Source organism: Chrysemys picta, chromosome 1 (genome assembly GCF_011386835.1).
Source record: "Chrysemys picta bellii isolate R12L10 chromosome 1, ASM1138683v2, whole genome shotgun sequence".
Lineage (NCBI taxonomy): Eukaryota > Metazoa > Chordata > Testudines > Emydidae > Chrysemys > Chrysemys picta.
Window position 1 is genome coordinate 241,064,496 of NC_088791.1, and position 23,682 is coordinate 241,088,177.

Sequence of the window (23,682 nt, forward strand, 5' to 3'; positions counted from 1 at the left end):
CTCGGCGGCCTCCTTCGATATTTTTAGATTTTATATACTCTCTCCCCCTCAATTCATAATTTAAAGACAAGATTCTGATCTCCTTATGTTCTTTGGTAGAAAATGTCCATGTTCTTCAACAGGACAACTTGTGTAGTAGGTGCTACTCAATGTGAGTGAGGGTGGCAGAATTTTGCCTAGTGTCAGACATTTTCAGACAGCAATTGTGTTCATGGGATACATTGTTTGATAGACTAGAATGGAAAGTGCTCCCTGGGTTTTAACAAGACTTGGACCTGTGCTAGGAACTCTTACCCTTTGATTTGGTATTTGCGGCATCTTTTCAATAAGTTTTATATTGCACTAAATCACAGCTGGTGGAAAAATTTCCAGATTTAGCTTGAAAAAAATGTTTCACAAAATTTTCAAATTTTTGTGGGTGCTGTTTTTCAAATGGCTGATGGAGCAATCATAATTTTTCAAAATTCAATATTTTGACAGAATACTTTCTGCCTTTTTTAAACCAGCTTTGCACTCAATACTGTTTGACTGACATTTAAAGCTTTTAGAAAAATCTTATACATAGAGTGTGACGAAGAGGGGGATTTTCTTGTTTTTTCTGTGGTTTTCCAATGGTTTGCATGTAGAGGGGGTGAGACTCAGTGTTCCTGGATGTTACTGTTTTAACGAGGTGAGGGGAGAGGGAGTTTGTTGTTACAGAGAACTGGAGAGCCCGGCCAATGGCCTGAAGGATGGATACCCCAGCGATTGGTAACCTGACAACCCAGAGACCCAGCTCAGGAGTTGCAGCCGGTCCTGGCCAGTGGGAGGACAATGGGTTGCAAAGAGAGGACCCCAGTGACCTAACCAGCCGGTTCCAGTCAGAGGACAGAAGCGAGGAGAGGAGGTCCGGGCGACCACTTTACGACCCTGTTTACCTGGAGAGAAGACAATGGACAGAGGCGGGGCTTGGGGCCGGTGATGTCAGATGCCCAGCTGGGAAGCAGGGGGACTCTGGGCTGGAGAAGGGGAGCAGGCAGAGCCCATCTGAATGCAGGGAGACTGGGATGTGCTGTGCCGAGGGAGGCCAGGCCTGAGACCCTGAGAGTTTCCTGTGCTGTGTTCAATGCTCAATAAACCTTCCTGTTTTACGCTGGCTGAGAGTCACTCCGGTCTAGAGAACAGGGTTGTATCGTCCCCTTCGGGGGTGGAGACCCCGGGGGTCCAGGGCGCGTGGACTCCCCGAGGGGGCCCATGGCAGAGACAGGTGTGCTAAGGCTCAGAGAGATGCAGCTCCAGGAGGTGGAGGGGCCTAACCCTGAGAGAGAGTGGACCCCAAGAAGGGCTGTCTCACTGAAAGGGGCATCCCCCACGGACCGCACGGGGCCAAGAGTGGGCAGGACCTGTGATCTGTGACATAGAGCAATACTGAAAGGCCCAATCTTGCAAAAAGAACCATATGAGGAAACTACTTGTGGCCATCCAGTGCCTCTTTGGTCTCACTGAGGCTGCATGTGGGCACAAGTGGCTGTCTTTGCCAGATCAGGGTGTTAGTGACCTCATGACACAAAGTGGAATTCATGTATCCTTTAGTACCTTGCTTGTCTACACTGCAGAAAGTGAACAGGCAGCATGATTTTCAGTCATGCCCTTGCAAGGAACCCAGCCTCCTGCATGTGTGTGATTGCTGGTAAGGTTTGGTATTGTTTGTGAGATTTCAGCTATGCAGCAACATTTGCTTGGAGAGCTCATTGGCTTTTCCTTTCTTTTTTCTCTCTATAAACTTAGGACAGTTAAAAAGGCAGGTTTCATTTTGGCTTTGTCTATCTGTGTATGGGATTTATTTGCCCCCTCACCATAGTATCTGAGCACAGTCTTTAATGTTCCTATCCTCACCACACCCCTGTGAAGAAGAAGAAACACTATTATCCCCATTTTATACGATGGGAAACTGAGGCACAAATTTTATTTCAATGGGAGTGAGTTAGGTGCCTAAATACCTTTGAGGATCTGTGCCTAGAAATCATTGGGAATGAGGCACCTAAATATCTTTGAGGATCTGGGCCTAAAACACTTTTTTGGAGGCAAACAGGATTTTTGTGACAGGAGGAACTGAACCCAGATCTTCAGCTAGTGCTCCAACCAATGCACCATTTTTCCTTTGAAGACTAGCCCTTTTCATAGCCTTCAATAAATATAACTATCCAAATTAGCTACCCCTCACTCACCGAATGAAGCAATGCTGTAGCACCTTGCTAATGTGCACTAGTGATTGAGACACAAATGACATAGGGCTGAGTTTTGCGCATGGGCAGGTAAGCAAACATATACCGTATACACCAAAAACAGAATCCCGCAGGACAAAATAGCTTGTCCTGCTTTGTTTGATAAGTGTGATTGAAGCATATTTACTTCATGAGTAAATGTTCCCTTGTATTTTAAGGGGTGGACAAACACTACGTATTGTTAGGCAAGACTGTGGTTGAAGCTTCACCAGGAAAAGCTGCCTGAGAAGCCAGATCCCTGCAGCTGAGTTTTGTGAGGCACCTATTATAAAAGTGAGGTCTGGGTTAATCTGGAGAGTTTACAAGCTGGGATGACTGAGTGGGAGGAGAGGCTAAGGAGGCTGACTCTGTCCTGAACACTGGCTCTGAAACCCTAACAGTATTGTAGACTGATCCTTAGGTAATAAGAGCCATACCACCCACTGGAATGGGGAAGACTTAATTTTCCCTTTGAAGTCTCTTGACCAATTAGTAAGCAGGCCCAACTTTCATGAAGTTATAAGCTCTAATAGGAATACAGCTGCAGTTGATTGATGAGAACCAGCAACCTATGGACTCTAGCTGTGCTAGAGGGATTGATTCACACGGCTGTCTCTCTTGTACTGTGGGAGATCCTCCCCTCCCCCAGGGTAACATTCAGTTACCGTAGAGGGTTTTACGTAGGCACGTACAAGGGTCTGTTTTACTACCCTTCTAATTCACTCTGTTTATGGGGTTGTTGTGTGGGAGGGATAGGAGGGGGGAGTGAAGAAAAATGAGTTCCAATAGTTCAGTTTGTGGATGACTTCTGTATTTTCATCTTGTCTGAGGTAATTAGTGCAGCTGCGTGACTTATTGCAGCCTTTCATGAAGGGCCTGGTTTAAGAGGGTAGTGATCATTAGTTCTCAAATAAAAGGCTAAGTTAAAACTAGTACTAGGATATTGACTTATTCTGTAAACTTTGTACCTGTTCTATTGTAGTGGACTTCAAGGGAAGAATAGGCATGTTTATACAAACATAAAGGCTCTTTCCATCAGTCAAGTGACACTTCTGAAACTAGTGAAACCTGGAAAGGGATGTAAGACTACCTAAAAGGTAAGGAACGTAATATGTCAGAAGAGCATGCCTCTTAGAATGTCAGTTTTGATTATGGCGCGTGGTCAAAAAGATCAACATAACCTAAAATATTGATATTGCGTTCCTGTAGGATTTGAACATCAGCAGCGTGTTTAGCACTGTATAGAACATAATGGAATATAAATTCCTCAAGGCAGGGACTACAAAGTGTGCTATGAAGTGCTTCCTTAACTGTTAAGGTTGAACAAAATGCCTTCCACTTGCAAGGTCGCAGATTTCAAAATATTCCTAAATTCAGCAATAAATAATTAAGTATGGTTTGGATCTCTTCAGTGGAGGCTTTGAGCGCTAACGTCTTCCTTGACTTGAACTGTGCTTTGCTGTGTGACCATTGTGACTTCCTCCAGAAGGGGGTTTATCAAGCCACACCAGGAGACATCCTGGAGAGAAAAGTTAAAAAAAAAAAGCTGTGTCTGGACCAGGGATCAGCAACCTTTGGCATGTGGCTCGCCAGGGTAAGCACCCTGGTGGGCCGGGCCGGTTTGTTTACCTGCTGCGTCCGTAGGTTTGGCCGATCGTGGCTCTTACTGGCCGGGGTTCGCCACTCCAGGCCAATGGGGGCTACGGGAAGCGGCGCGGCCAAGGGATGTGCTGGCCGCCGCTTCCCGCAGCCCCCATTGGCCTGGAGCGGTGAACCCTGGCTAGTGGGAGTTGTGATCAGCCGAACCTGTGGACGCGGCAGGTAAACAAACTGGCCCGGCTGGCCAGGGTGCTTACCCTGATGAGCCGCGAGCCAGAGGTTGCCGATCCCTGGTCTGGACGTTAGAGATCTGTATCCGAAGCAGTGGAAGTGTTAGGCCTGTGTCATTTGTAGCCACTTGAGTCTTCACCAAAAACCCAACCCAATAGCTAGTGTCCTCTCTGATTTCCACATTTGAGGTCCTGTTTGTGTCTGGTGGCAGCAGACTATGATAATGACTGAATACGCTAAAGGTCCCTACCCCCTGCTTAGACAGTTGATTTCTGTGTCCGCACATAAAATCTACAGCATGTGAGTTGAATGTGGGCCATAACAGTTTTAAGGAGGGAGGACATATCTCAGGCAGGCAGGTAGGATATGCGTGCAACACAAAAACCTATGAATAAATAGGTTAAGAGCACATAACAGGGTACTGGGCCCTAAGGCACACACACACACATCCCAGTGCACCTTTTACAGCACTGAGAGTTGTCATCACCGGCACATGACTAGGAGCAAGCATGTGACCTATGGGAAGTTAGTTATAAGATTTCCTCCCTCTCGGGCAGGAGCAGTAGAAAGGAGAGACCGAGTATCAGGCTAACCCTAGTGTCAGTTCCTCCAAAGGATCAGGAAAGGCAACTAAAAGGAAAAAATGCATTTACTCATCTAGCTGAAACTCACAAGGCCTTGGGTGATGGTTGGTATCTTGTTCTTTGACTTGGTTTGTGCTGGTTTTGAGCTTTGGAAATAAAGCAAGCCCTGAAGAAAGGGATGCGAACACACCTGTAGTTGGGATTTTACTTTTCCATCTCTAGCTGGAGAGACTTCACACCTGCCTACAGGCCCTGCTGCAAATTAATATGGGTAGGAAGAAGGCTGGATCAGGCCCTGTGCCTTTTAACTTGCACGGGGCCATTTGTTATCTCTTTAGAGGCTTTTCTGTGTTTGGTCATTATTATCATCCTAGTGCCCCACAAATATAATTGAATTTATTTTCACAATGCCAGGAATATAGCCTAGTTCTGAGTCCCAGTCTAGTTCCTTAATGGCAAGGCCGTCCTTTCTCTCCCCATAATTTAAGGCTGGATCTGAAAGTTTTTTATTGGTCATTGGTCTTTTCACCTCTTATTTGTAGGATAGTACAGTTACTGGCACATTGACAATGCAGGCTCATCCTCTTCAGCATATGTTCTTATATCTTGTGCAGTTCAGCATGCACAGAGGAAAGGGCTGCCTGCCTGTGGGAGGTCGAAATTGTGTGTCATGGTTACTGGCCGAGCTACAACTCTGGTCTCTCTGAGTGCATCTCCTCAGGCATCAAGCCTTGGGCTTTTACTTCTTCTGGGGTGGGATAATGTAATTCTCCCACTCGTAGACTAGGCCCTGGGCTACAGGATTCAGTATTGATTATGCTTACCCAGCAAGTCCAACTGGGTTCAATGTCTGGTGTTCTACCCTTCAGGAGCTTGTGACCAGATAGGATTAAACAATACTTTGGTTTAAACAGGCTAACAGTAGGAATAAAGCATAACATGAGAGGTGCGCGGGGGGGGGGGGTTAAAACAAAAAAATCTATGCACGTAGATTCTTCCCTAGAATCTTTCCAACCCTTGGTAGAGACCCTGGGCAGGCCTCCCTTTTAGTCACCCAGCCCCCAGAGGTTCAGGAGATCAGTCTTTTCCCCTCAACTGTGTGTCTTCTCTGCCAGAGGCAATGTCTTTATTTAATAGTAGTCAAGGTCTCTGTTCTCCTGTGTTCACAAAGTTGGACCCTGCTGCCCAAAGCGTTTGGTGAGTGATGTCTGGGGTCAGAGGTAGAACATAAGAGACAATGCAAGAGCCGTTTTTTCTTTGAAGTGTTGGCAGATGGCTGGTTATCTTAAGCTATTGTCTCATTTCCTGCTTGTTTTTCCATCAGCCTGCTATTGGACTAAACATATTTATAAAATAAACAGCCAAGTAATCAGGTCCCAATACAATATTTGTAAATTCCAGAGCTGCCCCACTTCTGCCACAATGTTAATCTAAAATAAAAAAAAGATTGGGGAGTGTGACACAGAGACTCCTGGGCAAAGGGTCTCCTGTTCTTTGCAAAGAACTCACCTCTGACTCGACAAACTCATTACACCAAGCGCAGGTCTTACAAGATATTTACCCATAAAGAGTATCATGTAAAATATCCACAGAAAGCTCATAACTTGTCAGCATTCATAATCATTGTATGGGTAATATTTATGGAATAATGTATTTATATTGAAAGTATGCTTTGTGGACGTGGAGTAGAAATTACTCACCAGGAGGTAATATGTCCCAGTGATGACCCCTTGTAGCAAGAGGGAGTAGTGACCCCTGCCTAGTCAGCTGGTGAAGTAATGCAGGGTTGTATTATCTGGTCTCGGCACAGCCCAGAACAGTCAATGAAAAACTATCAAAGGCAACTGCAAATGATTGAGACCACTTGGAGGTCAACAGGAACATTCTAGCAGGCAGAAGGTCACCCTGGCTATGAATAAAGACAAAAGACTTAATACAGTTCAGGGAAAGGTACTCTGGACCCATTCCCTGATGAAACACCTTAAGGAACAGGGGACTTTCATGTACATTTGGATCCTGGTTCTTCTGAATCCAGCCAGCTCTTCAATGGACTGAACGTTGTGTGGAAAGCCTACTTTATTACACAGGAAGGTAACTATTGATAAGGATAGACCCAGGTTTGCATTTTTGTTTTGTGTTGTAGCCAGTTGTTTCCATCACTTTCTTTTGCTTCTGGTTAACACTTCACTCTTTCTTAAATACAATAAAACAAAAAGTAGGTTTAAGTGCTCACAAGTGCTGTGTGCTATACGGGAATGTTGGCATAGGCACCTACTCTGTGGGTGCTCCTGGGCTGGAGCACCCCAGGGAAAAAAATGGTGGGTCCTGAGCACCCACCAGCAGCCCCCCAATCAGCACCTTCCCCTCCCTCCCCGCGCCTCTTGCCCACGGCAATCAGCTGTTTCGCGGCATGCAGGAGGCTTGGGGGGAAGGGTAGAGGAGCAAGGACACGGCATGCTCAGGGGAGGGGCAGAATGGGGTGGGAAGAGGCAGGTGGGAAGAAGTGGGGCCTTGGGGGAAAGGGTGGGGGTCAAGCACCTCCGGCACATTGGTAAGTTGGTGCCTGAGAGTGCTGGTTAAGGAAAAACTGGGGTGCAGAGGATCTAGAATTTCTTTCAGAACCAGTGTCAGTGAGCTTGCCCCATATACTGGGGGGCGGGAGGGGAATGCTCAGAAGCTTATTTCGAACAGCACACGCAGAGTCTAACACTTACATCTCAGATCAGTCTTATCTGAAATTGGAAGGTGGCCAAATGACTAAAATAAGCACTAGTCATCAGTAGAGCTCAACAGAAGCCTACTACCACATTTGGGTTGTCGTAGGGTCCCTATTTCTCCTTCTTGTATTGATAAGAGACTTGTAATCTGTTCACAAGACTAAAATGACAAGGAGAGTTCAATTTTGTGATTAAAGGGCAACAAAACTTTGGCGCACGGGGGAACAATACTATTTTTGGCCTGGCTTGGAGAGCACTTGCTCCAGTAAATACATATTTCAGTGTACAAGGATTCAGTCCCATCGCTGATATGCTCTTCAAAAAGCTTAAATTCCCTTCTACCCATCCCACATGCCTGAATATATCTCAATACTGGGGTTTTTCTCTAAAGCATATGCCTTTCACTCATCATTTTAAGCCAAGAAAAGCAACATAATGAAACATTCCTTAAATGAATGAAAACCAAACACTTACTATACAAAGTTAGCCACTGATTAGGAATGATTTAAAATGGGGGGGGAGGAAACCTAGCTGAAGATGTCCTTACATTGTAATCCCTTTGAGGCAGGGACTGTCTTTTTGTTCTGTTTGTACAACACCTAGCACAGTGGGGTCCTGGTCGATGGATGGCTCCTATTCCATTATTAATAGCTTTAAAACGGTGGGTATCCCCTCAGAACAGGAGTCTTCTTCTTATAGACAGCAATTTCTGCATATTTATATGTATCTCACAGCAATGGATATCTAAAAAGGTCCTGAATGGACTTCAAAAGCTTCACAGGGCACCCCCAGTCAATAACTGGTTTGTAGGCTGAGAAATAATTACAAGACCTTTTTTTAAAAAAGGTGAGAATCCCTGCTTAGAAACAACGCTACAAAACAGACTATTCTTTTCACTTTGTGTCTATAAAATTGAGTCCTGCTACATGTAGCAGGAATCTGTATGATGCTCCTCATATACTCAATTCAATACAAAAATATTTGTCTAAAAACCAGAAGCTAAAAGACCAGGTTCTAGCTAGCACACCCATTAAAAGAGTGGAATGCATGGCAATGCACAATTAAGGTACACCAAACAGACTTGACTTAAAGCCCTTGAACCTAGGGCACTCTGTACAGGCAGGTGTCATGTTAGTAGTCCAGGAACTCTGGCAACTAGGAACTCCATATCCCCTTCCACTTCCCCCCTAGTTAAGTCTGGGAAAACTGCAACTCAGATTTCAGTCTATTATTTTGATTAGTTGCTGTGGTATCTGAGCAGCTGGGTGTCACTTTCCCATTTCCATTTTCCAGTCTCTTAATTTTTCCAGAAAATCCAGAAGTAAAGACATAATATTAATGTGAAAGAAGAAAGATTCTTAAACAAAATGTCTGTCTTCCTTTCTGATTCTAAAACATCAGAAAGGAGCAATAAAGGGTAATATGATTTCTTTTCATTACAGATCATCTTTAAGGAAGACTTTGCTGTGCAATTCCTGCCCATTTTAAGTCAATGTAAAGCACTGTTCTTATCAGGATGACATCTGGGTTTTTGCCTACCACAGGAATGTCTCCTGGTAGCTAATACTGTTATTCAAGGTGTTGCTTTCATATGTCCACACTTTCCCAAGAAATGAGATTCTGCGAATTTTCTGTGCTGCTGCTTGTGGATGCACCTTTAGAAGTAATGAATTGCCATTCACAATCCTTTTCAAGTGAACCAAATAGCCTGCGAGGAGTTAGCTGTGTAGCGTTCAGGCATTCATGCAAGGTTCTCAATAGTTATCCACAATCACGTGTATGTAATCAGGCTATTAAGATGAACAGTGGCTTGGGGTGTAACATCAGAGAGTTACCAATTATTCTTATAGTCTATTTGTATTGTCTCGCCTTGCAGTGAAATGAGTGAAATGACCCTTAATTTCACTAGCTATATGTGTCATCACAAGCATTCTTTGTTAATTTTAGATACCACTAGTGGCACTCTACTTCTGGCATGGCAGCATAGCATGAAATCTTATAGCATGCCCAACTTTTAGTAACCTGTACATTGTCAGCATTCACTAATGACAGCAAGCAAAGCTGCCTGAAAGCACCATCTGAGGGTCTGACAAGGATTTCCAGACCAAAAAATCTTTCTGTTGAAATTTAGTATCATTAGGTAAGTGAAATTGTGACCCTTCTCTGCACTCTAATTTTCCTCCAAGAAAACTTAATATGTATCATGACTGGGGTTTGGACCTTGTGCTTCTGTGTACACTGGTTCAACCCCTCATCAGTGGCCCTTTACTCCTAGAGATGAGGCAGGTTTCTATATACTGACCTTGCTGTTACTGTAAAAGGCTGAGACAGAGGATGTGTCCAGAGGAGGAGAATCTTTGGCCTCAAAAGCAGAAACAGCTGCTGCTAGTCTCTTGCTTTCTATGAACTTCTGTCAACAAACTCAGAAGGCATTAGGTTGGATTTAGGTTGTCTCTTTGACAAACAAGTTCTTGGAAAATCCAAATATGCAGAATTCCTAGAAAATATTATATGTAAGGGAAATAGCAATCACTTTAAGATGATAAAATTATTCCTATAAGAGACAGCTGCTACATTCCCTAGTAACCAACAGAGGACAAACCATTAAAAAAAAAAACTTAGTTATTCCAGGTAGAGGAGGATTCTGTTGCATCCAGAATACCATAACCGACATTTGTAATGATGCATTAAATAAAAGAGCATTTCTTCCAGTTTCATCTGTGTGCATTTTCCCTTCCCACTTGGTTTCCCTATTGATTGTTTTCTAAATTGTCATCACAACAATTCCTTTGTCTCAATGGAAATGCTGAACGAGATTCTTGCTCTTCAGTGCTCATTTTTAACATCCCCGTTTCTTGGATACTTTTACATAATAAACACTGAGGAATATTTAGCCAAAACTATTTTTTTAAACAAAGAAAAATCTTCTCATCTTGAATTTGGAGGCTTTGTGGGTTGTTGCTTCTGGAATTCTGGGGGATTCAAGACAGGCTGGCCACACTCATTGCAAGGTCTCTCCTACACCCATTCTGCTCTCGGAAAGCTCTTTCACCTCAGAACATGAATGAGTATGGATCAAGTGGAATGTGTTACTCACTCTATAGGATTGAGCTGAATTTTCTTGGGCTTTAGCTTCTAACCTCCATTGGCTCTCTGCCAGACTTTCATAACCCCCTATTCACTGTAAAAGCACGTCTAGCTGTAATCTAATGCTGCAGTAGCAATATGCAGCTCTCATATAGAAGACCCTGTAGTTGGAAGAGTACTTGCTCAAGAAGGCTAAACAGCACTGAGTAATTTTACAGAGACAGCAGAAGTTGTAAGGCCTGGTCTCACTACAAAGTTAGGTGACATAAGTCACCTTCCATTGACCTAGTTGTGCATATGTCTACATTTAAAATTGTCTCCTCCTCCCCATTACACTGACATTGTAACACCAGCTCCCAGTAGTGTTGAGCCTTCTTTATGCCCCCCTCTGCCCCCGGGTGCCTGACCAGCAGCTGCCACTCTCTGGCTGCCCAGCTCTGAAGGCAGCACCACCTCCAGCAGCAGCACAGAAGTAAGGGTGGCTTGTGCTGTTGCTGACAGTGGTGCTGCCTTCAGAGCTGGGCACCCAGCCAGCAGCCACCACTCTCCAGCCACCCAGCTCTGAAGGTATGGGGTTTTTCTTTTTTCCCCCCAAAGTTTTTCTCACACACCCCACCCCCAGAATACATTCTGTGACCCCTCCCCCTCCAGTTTGAGAACCTCTGCTCTAGGCTAGAGTTCTTCAGTTACTTATGTTGAACCTAACAACTCTCCAGCAGCTATCCCACAATGCCCAACACTGACTGCTCTGGTCACAGTTGAGCCCCACTGTCCAGGGGTTATGTAGACTAGAAGGAACCCGCCCCTTTAAAGCCCCACATGTTTTTGAAATGCCTTCTACTGATTGCACAGCTTGGTGAGCACACCTAGCAGCTCTCCATTGTTGTGTGCTGACCACGCCAGCTACGTGCTCCAGCTTGGAGTAGACAGGGGATATTCGATCTCCTGGGCCTGTGGGGAGAAGAAGCTGTGCAAGCACAGCTCTGGCCCAGGTGAAGAAATGTCGACATCTACAAGCAGATTGCTCAGAGGATGCAGGAGAAGGGGTACATCAGGAACCAACAGCTGTGCTGCGTGAAAGCAAAGGAACTGTGGCAGGCATACCAGGAGGCCATGGAGGTTAACAGTCAATCTAGTGCCGAGCTACAGATCTGCTGCTTTTACAAAAAGCTGCATGCCATACGTGGCAGAAACCTCACCACCACCCTGCAGGCCAGTGTTGATACCACTGAGGGGCCCAAGCCACGGGCCCCTGACGAGGAGGAAGTGGAGGATGGGGGACATGCGATCAGGCGGTCGGCTATGCCACGAACCAGGACTGTTTTTGACTCCACCACAGTCCAGTCAGTCCCGGCAGTCGAACACTGATGAGCCCAATGCAGGGAGAGGATCCTCCCGTGAGTGCATACATTTATTTCCCATTACAGTGATAGTGCCCCCAACTCAACAGGAAACAGTGATTGAATTTCATTATATTACTCATACTAGAAGAGGCAGCAGGACAGCAAAGAGAGATAGCATGTTATCTGCTTTTCAGCCCCCTGTAGAGTTAGGCAAGGGGGAGGGGAGCTGTGGAGCAGTTTGTTTACATACACAGGGATGTCCCTTGAATCCTCCTGAGATCTCAATGAAACTTCCATGGAGGTACTTTGCAGTCCTCTCCTGCAGGTTTGCCCTGTTCTGATAGTTTCATGCAACTGAGCAATTCCCTCCTCATTTCCCTCACCCCTGGTGGGCCATGCTCACCGCTACTGGTGCTGTGAGTAGTGCTGTGCACAAGTACTCCCAAGCAGAAGTGTCAATAAGCGTGCCTCGTTTAAAACTTGAGGGAAGGGAGTTTTATCGATAGCTGCCATTGCGGCCTTGAGGGGTTTCCCCCTCCACATCCACGGAATGCCTGAGCCAGATAAGGAGGAGAAAGAAGAGGACTCAAGAAGACTTGCTCAATAAGATCCTGCAAGCCAGTGCTGCATCAGACCATGAGCACAGGGCCAGGAGGGTGAACGTTGCAGACAGCCTGGAGAAGGGAAGAGTGGACAGGAGAGAGGCCCAGGAGCCCCAGCAGGAAAAGGAGCGGGAGATGTACCAGGACTTAATGGGGATTTTCTGGCAGCAAACTTGGATACTGCAGACTCTTATGGACCTACAGGTTCAACAATCAGGCTTGCGTCCCACTGCACTCCATAGAGAACTCCATTGCAGCAACTCCCTACACTCTCTTAACATTCCACGTGGCATCAGTGGCTACTAACCTACTCTGACCACTCCACCCCAGGGGACATTAGACAACCACAGCTTCACATACCCTGACCTGTGAAAGCCACAGTTGGTATGATGTATCTAAAATGGACATGAATGGTCTTTCCTCTTAAGTTCTGTTACATTAAAAACTTTATAAATTAATGTATTTGCTTTTTTTAAAATTGCATAGATTTTTCTTTTCACTGATTTTGTTACAGAATAAAATTCTATTTGAAATATAATTCATCTTTATTAGTTCACAACATATGCTGCAGAGTGCTTAGCAGTTCTGAAAGCAAGAAATTACTTGTAACTGTACAGTGTGACACAAGTTCTTGGAATAGTGAAAAATAGTGTAGTAATCATAAATGTACAGCTAGCACTGCAAAATGAACAGGTGCATTGACAGTGTTTTATTCATATATGTACACCAAGCACCATACAGTTCCTAGCAGGGTCAGGTACAGCACAGTACACCACAATGCAGCACTATGGCTCACGGTTAAAGTGCGCTTTTAAAGCCTCCCAGAGCCATGTAGCTCTGCATAGAGTTCTTCTAAGAGCCCTTGTGTCTGTTCAAATTCAGCAGACAGTTGCTCCACCTCCACCCTAGCAGCAACTTTCCCCCCTTAGATTCGCAGATATTAGGCAGGATACAGGGGGCAGCTATAACCAGTGAGATGTGGTTTTTTTTCTCTCTGGGACCCAATTTTGTGAGTAAACAATGTCATCATCACTTCTATCTACCAAAAGCACCTTCAACTGTCATTCTGCACTTGCTAAACTGGTAGTTGAATCTTTCTTTGTCACGGTGGCCAGGGTACAGGTTCATGAGCAAGGGATAGGATCACTATTGGCATTTCACAACACCAACCGTAATCTGCAGGTCGGGAAAGAAAGTCCCTGCATGTAGCTTTCTGAACAGTCCTGTGTTCTTAAAGATGAAAGCATCATGCACCTTCCCTGACCAGTCAACACTGATGCTGGTGAAATGTCCCTGGGGATTCACCAGCACTTGTATAACCATAGAAAAGTTGCCCTTTCATAGAATACCAGGGTTGGAAGGGGCCTCAGAAGGACATCTAGTCCAACCCCCTGCTCAAAGCAGGACCAATCCCCAACTGTTGATGTACTCTGTGGCAAGATGGTCACAGAGGGTTATGTGATATGCGAGCCGTCTATTGGATATGCAGGCCGTCTATGGCTCCATCACAGTTCAGAAACCCCATTGCTATAAATCCATCCACTGCATCCTGCTGTTGCCAAGAGTCATAGTTCTGTGTAGCAGGAGACTATTAAAGGTCCTGAACATTTTCATGACAACAGCCCTTCCACTGGATTTTTCAACTCCAAAACGATTTCTCACTGACCAGGAGTAATTCAGCATTGCAGGTTTCCACAGTGTGAATCCACTTGCTCCTGGTGTCCCTGTGCTGGAGGGTTGGGGTGAGTTCGGTGCATAGATCCAGGAAATGCATGTGGAAGTTCTGCAGTCACAGCTCACCATCCCAAGACTGAGTTACAATGTGGTCCTACCACTCAATGCTCGTTTCTTGGGCCCAGAAGTAGTGCTACACCATCTGCAGCTGCTTGGTGAATGCCACCAGCAACCTTGAATTTGTTCTCGCTGTGTCCCTCAGCAATCTGTTCTCCAAGAAATCATTATGTTTCCTGCTGATTTGGTTCTTCTTGCAGCTCTGTAAATACTAGAGGATCATGAGTCTTACGCTTGCAACGCTTATGACAATAATGCAGAGCTGTGCAGGCTCCATACTTCTGTCAGAGATGGTGGATTTGTGGGATTTTGAAAAAAAGTCATGAAAAATATGGAATATACATGACATGGATGGAGACAATTGCCCACTGGGAAGTTGCACCCTTGCTCCCAGTCACCCTGTACAACTTGTTTCTGCCGCACCATGCATTGCCAAAACTTCCCAAATGACAGTGCACTGGATGTTGGCAGGTTGCACACTGGGATACCTACCCATGGTGCACTGCACTTTGCATCGATACAAGCATTCCTAGTGAGTATGCTCACCGCCAACACAAGCAGCCAACTAAGCAAGAGCACAAGCAATATAGTAACTGCAGTGGCTTTATGCTGATGTAACTTGCATCAACCAGTTTGTAGTGTAGTCATGGCCTAAGTTAGAACTGAATGAATTTTAGAATTTTTGAAGTTACGTCAGGTTACATCACTTTAAAAATGTTCCCCTGTTACTAATAACACCATGGAGTATGAAAATGGAAAGGTTTTTAATCATCTAAATTCATTTCTAATATTTTACTCAGTTTAAACAGAGAAAATAGACTTATTAACCAATATTTGTGGGTTTTATGCACATCACAATGCTATTAGATTTACCCTAATCAGCATGAATCATGTTAGACTGGCTTAAACAACACCTTCTGCACTCCTTTCTGGTGAGAGTGACTTGTTTTGTGCAAAGCATTTTCTTTGCAGTCAGACTGAGCAGATGGAAATAAATGCATGCTTTTAACAAGTGTGACTTTCTATAACACTTGACCTTCATGTGTGAGTGAAACAGAAATGCAAAACATTTACACCCACCACCTTCCAGTGCCTGAAGATACACTCAAATTGCATATTCTTGGGGAATATATCGGTCACAGTGTGACATGTCTCCTGGCAATGCTGCCCCTGACATGAATAACATCAAACTACAGAGTACCAGCATTCTTGTGTTGCTTTATCTATCCTAGAAGCTTCATTTGGTGGCGTGAATAATGTGAGATGAGGTATATTGGAAAGTAACTCGCTGTCTAGAAGTGTACTATGTAAGTTACCATTATTTTAGCAGTCATTAAAATCAGGGAGCTGAGAAACAAAAGAAAAATAGATGGGTAACATGCCACTACAAAGCAAAGACAGATGTAGATTCACTGATGGTTCTGAAACATAATATTTGCACATCACTTTGCTGCAGTAAATAACCTGAATAATATGATGCTCAGCTTTCTTTTTAGTATACAAGGAATATCCAATTCCTGCCACAGCTCAGTGGACTTCAGGTTTACAGGAATAGTCCCCTGCTCTTGCACTGGACTCTGTTCATGTCAATCCCTTGAACCCATATGAAGACCTGTTGATGTCATTGTGGATCTCAGTTCAGGACTGGGGTCTTAGGAAGCATAATGAAAGGAATGTTTTGTTTTATATCATTCTGTTAGCTGGGGATTCTAATTTTAAGTCTTATTTACCAGCTACTATATAAACTAGTTGTTCAGTGGTATGCTGTAAAATTTCCAAAATCTATTCATGGACAGTTGGTATCTTTTCTGACTTCCATTGCCATGTGCTATGTAAAATGCCCAAGGTGGGGAGGCAAAGAATGTACAGAACTTTGTTAGCAATGAGAAGTAGAATCTCATTTTATTCACACTTCACAAAATGGAAGCTAAGTAGAACCATGTGATCATTTGAAATAAAATAATTCTAAATCCTTTCACTAAACTTTATTGTTTAACCAATTGTAGCCTGACAATTGATAGCAGAACCTTTGGGCTTGAACCTGGTCCCAACCGCATCAGTAGCAGAACTGCCATTGAAGTCAGGATTTGGCCATCAGACTTGTAAGTGGTATCCACACCGGGCAGTATAATATACTGATAATACCTCAAGGGAGCAAGAGCTCACTGAACAGCTGTTAACAGTAGACAAAGATTTGAAAGTCAACTTGAAATCAGCAACAAGTCAGAGCTTGGGACAACTTAAGAGCAAACGTTGATACCATATATCTCATCTTTGCTCAAGGTTACAATGAAGTTGCCAGCTAAAACTCGTTCTCTCCTTATAGGGTACTGAAGCAGGCACTACACTATCTGCCACTTTTATTTATGTTGGGTGAACTGATCTACAAGCTGTTGAAAAGCGAAGGGAGTACTCTTCCATCCTTGGGATTGTAATAAAAATAACGGACCAGATGTCACATGTGATATGGCTTCTCTGTGCTGCTCAGGTGGCAAAAGGAGATGGATTCTGGCAGTAAATGGCCAGCTGAGAATTCCTCCATCCCTGCACTAGCCACCTTCCCTCCATCCCCCTATAAGGAGTGTGCAGGGGGCAAAAAGAGGTGTCTGAGTTGAGGAGGGGCAGGTGGAGATCTGCTCTACTGCACCAATACTTAACTGATGTATGGTCATTAGGTTGCTCTAATTCAAGCCAGGTTAATGACCAGTTCAGAATGACCCTCAGAATTGGGGAGCCGTAAACAGCTCTGACAGTCCTGCTCCAGTGTAGCAACCTGCATGGAACTTGGAGGGAGGACCACAGTTTGCAGAAGGGAAGAGTTTGGAGGACACCACCCGGAAGCCAGTCTGTGTGCATGTGGCTCGAATGCTAGGTGCAGTTACAGCACCTCTGTACATCATTCTCAGGGCCGGATTATGACATTCTGAGGCCCTATGTTATGTCAAGTGTAAGAGTCCCCATACCATGAAAAAAAAAAAGAATTTATTATTTTCACAGAAAGGACATTGAATATATAAACACGAAAGCTTTATGGTCTCACAGGAAAACAAGAGAGTATAAAACCATGAATAAGGAAAATTATCCTTCTTTTCACAGGAATAAATGAAAAAAACATTTGATTAATTTTGTTAGGGAAGTACAAAGTTTATCCAGACTACACACAAAATATTTTTACAAATGTTTATTCTGATTTAACTTTCACTTTGAAACAATGAATTGTTGGGATTTTTCTTTTGCCATACTATAAAAATACAGTGGAGTTTCCCAAAACTGATGGCAGGAAGCCAACACCAATTTATCCTCCTCAAGATCTACTTGACCCAAGTCCATAAAACGATCACCTGCAAACTCAGTCACGTGAAGCATGGATAGCGCATGAAGCAGAAAGCGGCATGTGCACTAAAATACATAATTGTACGTATGTACAGATCAAAAGAAGAAAACACACTAACACTTAAGAAAAACAGGAGTGAAGGCACTATATGACTGAGCGTGCTGGACTGTAAACAAAAGATGGCGGCCTTCCAGCTATTACCGGTACCAGCCAAGGGGGATGCTATACATGACGTCACTCCTAGGACGAGTCCCATACGAGTATGAGTTTGGCAGGATTGCTTCATGACACTGCCGTCTCCGACCTCACATTTTTCCCGATTTTTACCAACAGTGAGATTATTTATTTATTTATTTACATAAGTTATGAAGGCATGGTCAGAATTTTACCAGTAGCAGCTAGCCAACAAAATGTTGCCTTAGGAGACTGATAGCAGACTTACTCGTAGAAATATTAATTTTACAAGTGCAATTATCTTTTTTTTTTCTCACCCCTGGCCTCCTGCCTGTCAGTAATGAACAATTAGTGAAGGGTAAGGGTAGGGTAAGAGTATTTATGTAGCCAGATTTGTATATTTTTGTCATATTTGAACAAAAATGTCTATATTTAGAGAGAATCTTCTTTTTCCCATATCTCCTTTATTTATCAACCGATTTTGAAAAAATTTGAAATGGAGTCAGTTTTTTTAGAGGCCCCATATTGCGAGGCCCTAAAATGTAGCTTAGTTATTTTATGCCTTAATCCAGCACTGGTCATTCTCTTAACAAAGAGCTGAGTTAGTTTTAGGAAGATGGAATCTTCTCATGCACCACGTGCTTGGTAAATACATGAAACATCCTGTCTGCACCAAGCCGGCCTCAGTCACGGGTGAAAACCTGCCCCACGGCATCATGGGGAAAGGTCAAGTCAAACTTTTGAGCTAAATTGAGCCTCATAGCTGCATGCCTTTGGTGGGGAAAATTCTAAGCCACACTGTTCCAGGGGCACAGCGGGGTCATGCTGGTTGCAGGGCCCTCAGGGGAATGAATGCTGCCTCCAAGTATCCAGTCATACACCGTGATGGCTTGGGGGTTAGCAGCAGTGACTTGTACCCTCCTATGACTCTTGGGATACCTTTTGCCCATCAGTGCAGTAGCTTGCATTTAGGGAGCAGGGGACTGTAACCACAGCTGGCTGCTTTGCAGAGACAAGGTGGGTGAGGTGATACCTTTCATTGGACCCACTTCTGTTGTGGGGAGAGAGACAAGCTTTCGAGCCACACAGAGCTCTTCCTCTTGTCTACCCGGCTACAACTACACTGGCTGCTGTGTAGGCATATGTGGGGGAAGAGTCTTGCACCCTCTCCTGCACACCTAGGTAAGCAGCACTGGGTACTGCCAACACCAAATATTTAAAAATCACAACTCTGACACCCTGTGACAGGGCACACTTGCCCCGCACTGGACAGGGAATGATTAACCCTACATTGTGGGCTGAGGAAACCACACCCCCTTCACTCTACTGGGCATGCTCCAGGTGCACTGATATAAAAGGGAGCAGCTCAGCTCAGTTGTGGTGGACTGCTGGGGAGAAAGGATATATGCCACTGGCTCCAGACAAGGATCACCCGCAGCCTGAGATGCTGCAACCCAGGCAGATGCCAACGTCCCTATGGAGACCTCTCTGAGTCGCGGGGGACAGTGCAGAGCGGGGATCCTGGAAATAACAGAGATGTCCAGACAGTGGCAGCAGGAACTATGGTAGGAAGCAGCCCAGCGGCCTGGTTAGTGAACTGGAATTTTAAGTCAGCGTGTTTTGATCTGAACCTCCCCCCACACACCCTGCTGACTCAGTGGCACATGCGCCTGCCATCACCAGGGCCCTGGGCTGGGGTCTGGTGGAAAGAGAGGGTCTGGACCCCCTTACCCAGGCTGCTACCCCCATTCCTTGTTTGTGGTGGCCCCCATCCTGACTGACTTTTTGGCTGCTCAGCCTTACTGCCCTGTCTCACTGGGGTGAATTTACTGATTGTGGCCACTAAGCCTTACTGCCCCTCTAAGAGGGGTGAATCTATTGACTCTAGCCATTGGACTGCACTACCCAGCTATTAGGGGCCAGTACAGTGGTGACTTTGGCCATTAGGTCTTATTACCCTGCTAAGAAGGACAAGTATATTGACTTGGGCTTAGGAGGCATAGATGTAGGTTACAGATGCCCCAATCCCTATACCCTAAGAGAGAGATGGGGTGCACTTGCCCTGCACTGGAAGGGATTCTTCCCAACCCTGTCTCACTCCCCTCCCAGCATAAGATTAAAAAAAAAAATCAGGATTTTGGGAGCAAATTGTAGATTTTTTTTTTTTTGGTCTGTCTTTTGATTGTTGTGTGCCCCCTGCCCATTCCCCATGTATTTAGTGTTGCTGACTCTTCCAGATGTATACAGTCAGGTGACTGTGATCCCTGCTGCAGGAGCTCTGGCTGGCTGCTCACCTGATAGTGCAGGGCACCCAATTTCTCCCAAAACTCCAAAATTCAAAGTAATTCTGTGTCCCTCCCACCCCTTGCCCAGTAATTAATTCTGCACCTCCCCAATCCCACGTCACCCCTAGCGAGTGTCCCCTCCTGAGCCCCCGCTAGGACTGTTGGGAGAGGAATGCAAGCCTCTGTGCTCTGTATCTCTGGGGTGTGTTTCAAACTCCTGAAGCCTGAATGGAGTCCAGCCACTACCCTCGACTTGGGGTCCCTAGATCTGCACGCTGAGAGTCTGCCTATCTGGCACCCTCTCTGTGTTGGAACCTGCAGTCCAGCTACCCTTCTGGGTGCTGTACTGATCCCCCAGACTCCATGGTACTTCACTCCAGGGCTTTCTTTGGGCTGGGGTCCAAGTCCCTTGCGTTGTCAGTAGTCTTTGGGACCATCTGGGCTCAGGAAAGTGGGCAGGAGGTGCCTGCCCAATCAGGCTGCTATGTTCTGGATATCCTTTCCCTCCTGTAGCCCCCTGACCCAACTTCTGTGACCCTGCTCTCTCTTGCCCAGCACACTTCCCCTTCCTATCTGGTTCCTGTGTGTTTCTTTATTTAATCCCCAGCCACACGATCTCTTTTGTTCTCCTTCTTATAAGTTTCCATTGCTCCTACCTTCTCCCCATCGTCCAGAAGAATCAGCTAATCTGGTTTTTCGAAGAATGCAGCCTATCCATTGTCCCAGATGTTTGCACCTAAACAGGGTCATTAAGTTCCAAGCACCTCCTACTGTATCTGTCTGGTGCATACCAGTTACTGGGCTCGTCAGCAATGGTGGATCCTCATACACATCGGCTTCCATGATACAGCAAATTTTCATAGTACAGGAGGCAGAGAAGGCAACCAGTAAGAAGGGGTTTCCTCCAGACATGGCTGAAATTCATGAGGACTGGAGTGTCTGTATTGGTCTAGCAAGGAAATCTCGAGTGTGTTGACAACACTGATATTGCACACCCCAGACATTCAAACATGAGGCAGGCCACAAAAAACCATGAGATTTTTTTTTTAAAGGGTGGGTTTTTTTGGTGATAGTGTTTATTTGCCTTCTGATATTTGAGCCAATAGGGCACACTTGGTCACATTTTCAAGCTAATCTTCTCAACCATGAGAACTAGAAATTTATGGTCTGTTTTGGGGGGCGGGAGAGAATGAAAGTGGAGATTCTCAGGTAACCTCTTGTTTCTGGGAGCTGGGGCTTAAGTAAAAGATCAAATATTGTGAGACCTGCAATAAAATCATGTATGGGCAACACTGTGTAAGAGTCAGGCACCATCTGGCTTTTCTTTTCCTTTTAACTAGCTTAAACAGCAGTGTTTCTAAAGGACGGTGTTTTAACAGGCTGCTGAGATTAAAATGTTGAGGGAAGCATAGATTCCTGAAAGGATCAGTTCCCACCTTTACAACTGAGCAGTCTCTTCTTTGCCTTTACCAGATGCTGAAAGCTAACAGCTGTCTCTACACTATTTTGAGTAAACAGGAGTAGCCCTACTTGGAACTTCTCAAAAAAAAATCCCACCCAAAACATTCTTTGAAGACTTGTGTGAAAAAAATCATTTACTCAAAACCCCCCAAAAAGTGTCTGCTTCCTGTGTACAATTTTGACTTCTAATAAAAAAAGTCTAAAATTGATTTGGAAATGTACCATGTTGGGAGTAGAAGGATGGGTGCATTACATCCCCAAGTGGGCTAGGTTCCCCAGCTGGATTACATCTACCATGATCAGTGACTCCCAGGGTGCACCACACTGCTTAGCAAGAGGAGAGGCCGTCATAGGCGCCAACCTCTCCTGGCGCCAGTGGGTGCTAGACTTCCCAGCCCTGCCCTGACTCCGCCCCTGCCCCTATTCCAACCCCTTCCCCAAAGCCTCCACCCCCTCCCTGTCCCTATTGGACTCCTTCCCCAAATCCTTGCCCTAGCCCTGCCTCTTCCCTGCCTCCTCCCCCCAATGTGCTGCATTTCTGCTCCTTCCCCCTCCCTCCTACAGCTTGTTACACCACAAAACAGCTGTTTTGCAGCCTCAAGCACTGGGAGGAGAAGCAGGGACGGCACACTCTGGGAGGAGGCGGAGGTGAGCTGGGGAGGGGCGGGGAGCTTGGCTGCCGGTGGGTGCAGAGCACCCACCAATTTTTCTCCATGGGTGCTCCAGGCCTGGAGCACCCACGGAGTCAGTGCCTATGGAGGCTGTGGTGCATCAAGGGAGATGCCCTCTGGCTAGGGCAGGGATTCTCACAAGAAATTTTTTTGGTGGCCTTAGAGTGCAGCCACCAACTCTTGCCGCTGGCCATTCTGACAATTTTTCCTAAAATACTTGTTTGTCTTTTCCTAAAGTTAATTATGCACATATACACATCAAAATCATTGTAATTTATTTATGTAGGGTTTTTTCAGACTCCATCATTAAACTAATGCACAGTGGTCTCTATTCTTTACTGGACCTAAACAGAATAGAAACAAAATAAGGTGCTTTGCACATTCTTGTCTTTTGTTGCTGTTTCGCTTTGGCTTTTTTGGCTTTTAAGACTTGCTAGCTAGTAAGGCTGCTGCTGTGAAAACTGATGTATGTATCACTTTTCATAGTAGACTTAGTAGCCAGCTGGAAGGCAGTGAAAAGTGATATTAACAAATATCGCCTTTCACAGCAGATTTATGCAACCCTGGCAAGCTGTGGATGGAGATGTGGATTGGGGGCCAGGGCATGGGGGGGGAAGGGGTGTGAGCCTGGAGCTGAAGCCTGAAGCCCCTCAGCTGGGAGATGGAGCCTGAAGCCCTGTGGCCGGAGCCTGGCGCCTGCCACCCCAGGGTTGAAGCTGGAAGCCCGAGCCCCACCACCCCAGGGAAGGTGAGGAACTCACACCAGCTGCCGGCTCCTCTGGCCTTTGTGGCTGCAAAGGAGGGCAGGGCCCAACACCTGCAGGCAGCCCTGGGGGAAGGACCACTGCTTTTCCACTCAACCATCACTGCCCAGGAGGCTGTGGCCACAAGAAAAGCTTCTGGTGGCCACATTTGAGAAACAGTTGGCTAGAGAGCCTCGGTCATAGAGGAGAATGGAGGAATGAGGCACTATAGTGGCATTTCCAAATTGAAATTTGTGTTTTTATTTGAAAATTTTGAGTTATTTGCCAAAATTTTGCACAGAAGAAGAAAACATTTCCTGATCAGGTCTAGTTCTAATACATACCAGACTGTTCATCTTTAGATAAAACTATTATTTACTTTGTTTACTGTGGCACCCCTAGTCATGGACCAGCAACCCATTCAAAGCAGGGAAGAAATGCTTATGTGAATTCAAAGCAATGGATTTTAATCTAACAAGTGTGATACAGTGGGGCTAGAGAGCAGTGGGAGAGTGCTAGAGGGGAGATATATAGGCCCTAGGCTAATTAAGGCATGGTTCCCTGTAGACTAGGGAGGGTTGCTACAGGTTAATTGGAGCACCTGTAGTCAATTAAGGCCCTGTCAGGAACCTAATAGTACCCCCTACTCCAGGCAGTCAGTGTGTGTGAGAGGAAGGAGAGAGGACTGGAGGTGTGTTGCTGAGACTTGAGAACAGGAGGAAGGGAGACTCCCTCCCCCAGCGTCAAGGACCAAGGTTAACCCTACCCAAGTGGGAAGAGGATAAGACACCTGCAGGGGTTGAGGGGGCTGGGGATC